The 6,281-nt window shown below is 52.7% G+C and overlaps 1 protein-coding gene across 2 annotated transcripts in view; it reads right to left on the bottom strand.

The window, feature by feature from the left end:
* Window positions 1–3,406, bottom strand: part of LOC144114794 (follistatin-related protein 5-like) — a 304,172-nt gene extending 300,766 nt beyond the window's left edge. The window contains exon 1 of one of the 2 annotated variants that reach the window (XM_077648758.1): window positions 3,130–3,406. The gene's annotated coding sequence lies outside the window, so the exon portion shown is untranslated. The remainder of the gene's footprint in view (window positions 1–3,129) is intronic. The other variant, XM_077648757.1, reaches the window with a different exon arrangement.
* Between the last annotated feature and the right edge of the window lie 2,875 nt (window positions 3,407–6,281).

The following is a 6,281-nucleotide window of genomic DNA, read 5'->3' as shown; positions in this document are numbered from 1 at the left end:
TCGTGAGGTGGTGCTGATGTGTCTCCGTTATTCCTTCCTGGGCGCCGCGCATATGTTTATAGATTAGCCATCAGCATCATCCCAACCGACTTCCATCTTTCCTTCCCATTTCCAGTCGTTCCCCGACCCACAGTTTGTGAAGATAAGCAGGCAATCTTTCCGCAGGTTTCTCGCTTCTTCTCTCGCTTTCTCCACACTCCGTGACAAAGGCAACATCGCGGTGCTTCCATCTTGTTCGCATATTTGTTGTTGTTGCATGTTTTCTGTTCGTCGTGTAGTCTCTTTGTTCGAGGGTGTCCCTATTTGTCAATGGAAAAGCAAGAAACGTCTCTGCGTTTGAGTCTCTGCGTGCCTGTTTATGAAAGGAATTAGTCGTCCAGCGAGTGCCAATAGCAGCTCACTTTACCCTGGAACGTCTTGACAACTTTTGCAGCTTTCCTGGAGATGGAGGTTGAGCTTCGGCTTCTTCCCAAAAGCGTCAGTTCTCGCCTTTCGCCGACTGTATTCTGTTGCATGCGATTCCTGAAGAGTGCCTAGCGTGTTTGAATGATAAAGTCTGCGACTGAACACAAAAGAGGCGTTAAGACAGTGCGGAGGCCAGTGGTTTGGTATAAACACATAAACAGCGATAAACACGTAGCAACCGCAGTCACTGCCGATTTAGCGCGCGCGCGCGCACACACACACACACAGACAAAAATTTATTGCCGCCTCTTTGGCTAAAGCCGCCGCTGGTCTAGAACGAAAACTTCGTGGTAGTCACGACTGATCCCTTGCGTTTACATTAAGTTTACAAAGGTGACTGCTTCCGTTTGTCCATTCACTTCGAGATGCCAGCGTCGAACGCGGAAGGTGCGAACTGGGACGCACGAGTCCGCCGAACACCGCTCAGGGAAAACCTGGTGTATAATTTTCGTAGAAATTACGCTGGCATCTCAGAATGTGACCGGATAGCAGTGGTTGTGCCGCGTCGCTGTCCTGTGACGTCCGTAGTGCTGCAGCGGTCTATGTCGTGAAAAAAAAAAAAAAGACCCTAGTTTCGTGCTCCTGCAGCCTCTCGGGAGCGCCAACCAAAGCTCCGACGCCGGTTGCGGTCACGCGCTCAGTGCTCACTATAATATCGAACGAGTCGGCGATGGAGTAACGTCCTCGTACGTCACTGCGAAAGGCACGCCCTGCGCATTGCGAAAGGACCTGAGATAGGACGGTTGTACGCGCACTAGGACTACGCATGATGGGTTCCCAAAACCACCCAGTTCGTTTCTTATCTTCCAGCCACCTTGTTGTTGTGTTCATTTCCACAAACAAGGATATGCAATGGTTGTGGGGGATACAAGGGGGAAAAAGCTGCTCAGGGGCAGCTTGACCGGCCCCAAGTACCGTAACAATGGCTGCAGCAGGGCGGAGAGAAGGATTGTCACATCTGCTGCAGCACGTTTGTCTTTTCCGATATTGCACTGCGAATCTCGAGTAGTTTCGTTGCGCTAAGCGAGTCTTGGCACAAAACACCCCACCCAGAGATGGCGCCGTTGGCCACGCCACCACAAAGTACGCGCTCCAGACCCCATGCACGGGTGGCACCGCTAAGTTAAACTTAAAAGAGTACGCTAGCTCCAGCCGCACTTAAACGACGCGAAACTTTCGTAACGCACTAAGTAGTTTCACCGCATTGACTGCCCACACAGTATGTGGGGCTGTAGGGCACACGAACGTAGTTTAATATTTCCTTGAAATTTTTTTAACGCAAATGAGCCAAAAAAAAAGGAAAGAACACGGCCGTGTTCTGCAACACTGGAAGTTCATGTATATACGTGTGCGCGCGTGCTGCGCAGGCGCTATCCCTCCGTGTACGTCTGGCTTACAACATATCCTGCGTGAATTGCGCCCTGAGCGGCCCAAGCGGACGGTCAGCCCCAAAATGTGCTTCACCGCGTTTCGCAAGGCCCTGCCGCGTCCGCGCTCACACAACGAACCTGATCCAAGATCAAAGGTCGCGCACTTACCTGTCTCCTTCCGCATGAGCCATGCGCTCAATCGGAGCCTACCGATTTGCTCTCGCTTTTTTTCGTTCACAGAAGCGCGGCTAAGGTTGCCTCACACGGCTTCGAGAATAAGTTTCCAGAGTGGGCCGAGGGAGAATGCACAAGAACACTCTCTTGCACATTCTCTCTTTTTCCACCTTTGGGCTGTTGGCGGTTGGGCGATTGAACTCCGGTGCTTTCATGCCAGGTTTCAGCGAGAACGGTTCGACGGTTCCACAAAAATAGGTTTTCATAGTGATGTTGCAATTTTGCCAGCGCGGGAAAAATTCACTGAGATAGTATCCACCCTTCGCACGCACAGCGATTGCTTTTCGGAAGCTGAAAATCTACTGGCGATGAATCAAAGGATTGCGAGACGTTGCGGTTGCAGATTTGTCCAATCCTTTTGTTCACAGACGAGTACAGTGCATGCATTGCACATTTTGTACTAACGTTTGCATATCAAGCAACGTGCAGCCGGGCAAAGTTTTGCTTCATTTGACGTGCTATACGTCACAAACTTCTTTTCTCTTACCGCTCGCTCATAGCGCAGCGCTGGAAACGCCGTCTCTTCAGCTCGAATTGTGCTGCGCAGACTCTCGATTAAGCAGCGCGCCAGAAACAATTACTCCCCGGCACCTCGCGTGCTCTGCTCCTGTGCTTCTTTACGCGCTTTGAAAACATTCGGGACCAAAACTGGGTCAGCCCAGAGCATGCGGGTCATTTTTCAAGACAATGGAATCACTTGGGCACTTTCTCATCCCATTCTTCCCGTCGGTACGCACCCTTTTCTCTTGTTTTCGCGCAAGCAAGAATAACATCTCGAGCGTGCATATGAGCACGCGCGCGTCATGACTCGCGCGAATCAACGACCCGCACAAAAACACATCGATTTTCGGGACCAATGTGGTCTTTCCTTCGCTCCGGTGCGCACGTTACACCGCTGTTCGCATTCTAACTGGCGACGGTCACCGCGCTCCCCAGAACGCTGGCCAGATCCCATGACCACAGCTCGCGGGATCGGGCTCGCGTTGTTGTCGCGACGGCGGTGGCCGAAACAACGGCGGCGATGGCGACCGGCCGCGGCAGCGGGGTTCTCCGGTGAAGCCCGCCGCTCCCCTCCGCGCGCGTTGTCGGGACAGCGAGCAGGGCGGACAACTCAGCGTGCGGGTGGGCTCACCTTGGATGGAAGGCGTAGCGCTACTCCTCCTTGCGAGAGCCGGCCCTTGCCTGAGCAGTCGCTGCACGAACCTCGTACCGAGCCGCGCGACGATGCGAGCTCCCGACCGGCGAGCTCCACAACAACGCACCGCGTCTGAGCGACTCCTGACTGCTTTTTTCACTGCAGTGGACCGGCGGCACGCGAGCGAAGCAGCCTCTCTTGTGAGAGAGCCCTCTCGGCGTTTTCCGACGCCGCCGTGGTGTGTCGCTCGCGTCGGTCCCTCCCCTGGCGCGTGCGAGCGCGAGCAGTGCGCACGCCATCCACCATGAGGCGCTGGCTAAACGCAGCTAGAGCGGAGGGCGGTGGTTGCAAGATTGGCTCACAGCAAAACTACAAATTATGCAGTATTGAAGGGTTTGAGCTGGACCTCTCTTGAAGCCTGAAAAGCCCAGAGCAAAATGAATATCTAGTGACGCCTGAGAAATATGGGCATAAATATATTGGCAGTAATAGTTTTTGTTTTAAAAGCATTGATTATCTATGTGGAAAAATCTAAAACACTGAAACGAGCGCAAGCGCGAGACAAACAATGCAAAAGCGTCGGAAAGAGGTTTAATCGGAGAATCACTGGTGCAGGGCAGTTTACTGGGAAAGTGCGATGGAGAGGCATTTGTAGCGCAGCTCACGCCAGGCTTGAGACGTCGCCTGTCGATGACGAAGTCGGCGCTTATGCACGCAGCGCAATAAACCTAGGAGTTCGACACCTAACACAGTCGGAGGTGGTTCTTCGTCGTGGCAGCTCCGACAAACCCTGCGACCGGCGCCATAAAGAATGACAAGAACTTCGCACATTTGCTTACCAGCCACAACTGCAGTGGAAGTACAAACAAAGACGTTTCAGGCCCTTGTTGGCGAATAAAACCACCTCGTCAGGGACTGAAAGAACCGCCCGGCAAGTTTCTGCCGCCCCTCGTCCTCTCTTGGTGCCGTCACTGCACAGAACGCGCGGCTGCTTCCAAACTGTAGTAGTACCCAATGAACCACGAATATCCGCCGAACATCCCGTTTAGATCCGATCGTCCATGCCTCACACTGGATGTTGACGGGACACCTGCCGGATGTCTTTTCTCAGCAATAATCAAGGTTCACCGTTTGTGAACCAACGGATGTCCGGCGGATAGCAGCTTTTGGAGTCCGTCGACAGCGAACCAGTGGATGTCGCACGGATTCACTCATTCTGGGTGCATGAATTTGTACCGCACGGTCACCGTGGTCCGCTGCGCTCTTTTTTATCAACCGATTTTATGAGCACATGTTCGATGTTCAGCTGCTTTAGCGTATTTGCACGTTTTGTGAGGATAAATATTTGCTATCTCAGTAGTAGTAGTGTTTAATGCAAAATAAAAACAAAAAGGAAGGTAAAGATTTTTTCTAACCCCGGCATCTGCCATCGCTACGGCAGCGGCACCTGAGCTGGGGTAGTGGAAATAAAGGATAGAAGGCAGTTTTAAGATGTGAAATGAAAGAGGTGAGGGGACAGTAAGAAAGGATAGAGGGAGAACTGATAAATACACTATTTACATAACAATACATTTGTACGAGTTGCGCGGGTGCAGTAAAGAAAAACACACGCGCACGGCACTTTGCACACAGCAGCTGGGGTGGGACGCCCAGTTGTTAATCGTCCGAGGTAGCGCACGCGGAGCGTTCGGTCATTATGATATCTTAGTAAAAACTAGTTTTTTTGAACTGAAATGAGTCGCGTTTGTTCCGCCGCAGAACTTTGGATCGCAAGGGACATCACTTCCAATCCTGTCAAAGCCAGCCGGCCATGGAGGAAGGAAAGAACCACAGTGAACTAGAAGAACTGAGGAGAAAGCCGTGACGTCACTTTTCGCGAAGCCGCCCCGAGCGTAAAATCAGCGCAGAAGATGCGGTCGCGCCATTTTCACGGGCCAGCTTCTCCTCTCCTGCGACTGTCCGCTGCTGCCAGCGGCGCCAATGCTCCTTGCGCGTCAACCGCCACGCTGCCTCTTAGCAACAATGACGACTTTGCTATGTGGCACGTAAGTAGGCTTAGAAATGGCACGTGACTTCCGGTGCGCTTTTCGCAATGCGTCTGGTATACATGGGGCCTTACCTGAGATTTCCTTCCTTCATGCAGTCGGTCGTGGCTGTGTCAGATGTCTACTCTGCCTCTTGGACTTTTAAAGCGAAAGGTTTACTGGCCTAGCGGCGCCGATTTCGCCGCGGGCTGCAGCTTGACCTTCATATGACCGGACCTGCGCCGTAGCCTTGGCAACACCGCTGCCTCCGCCTGCTACCGCCGGCTTGGCGCATGCGCTCATCGCAGCTGGGTAGCCGCCTAACCACGTCACTCACCGCGCACCTGGCTAAGAGGAGCGCCGCGCTGGCGTAGTCAGTAGACAGTGCGAGCCTGGTCATGCATAAGAGCGAGGCCGGGCCGTCTTCTCTGAGCGTTGCGCGAGAGCGGGAGGCTTTGAGCCGTCGTCAGAAAGGGGCGTTTGACCAACCTGCGGATATCTCCCGGCGAGCTGCTTCACTCGAAAGGGTCCGGAATGCCAAGCGCGCGAAGCTTTCGCTTGTATATCCAGGCTTAGCCACAGTTAAGGCAGAGCCATTTTTCTTTGTGAGTGTGTGCTAAGCAGTCTGCTTTACTGCGTGGTTGCCAGTTCCACTGTGCTGTTTGACGCCAGAAAAGGGCTTTTCTGGCGTGAAGGCAGCAAACGTATACATGACCGGTCGCCGGCGCTTTTCACACAAAGTGCTTCTACTTATGGCATCAACGAGAGCAGCAGAGGGGCACGTAAAACAGTAACGTGAAACATTAAGACGGCTGCTGCGCACACACAGAAAAAAGATCCCAATCTAAAAGGCACATAGTAGGCATCTATGACACACAACGAGCCATATACCATTCGAGAAACCACTGCCGTTTACAGAAGTTTCAAACGGGGGCCATAGCTACTGTTACTGCCTTTGTCCGCGAAAGTACCCCACACAACCAGCGATGTTTGACGGACGTTTAAGATTCATACTTTCAAAGCAAATAAGGACATCCGAGGGAAGAACGAAAT

Source organism: Amblyomma americanum, chromosome 1 (genome assembly GCF_052857255.1).
Source record: "Amblyomma americanum isolate KBUSLIRL-KWMA chromosome 1, ASM5285725v1, whole genome shotgun sequence".
Lineage (NCBI taxonomy): Eukaryota > Metazoa > Arthropoda > Arachnida > Ixodida > Ixodidae > Amblyomma > Amblyomma americanum.
Note: the sequence above shows the minus strand (reverse complement) of the source record. Positions and strands in the feature narration are given on the sequence as shown.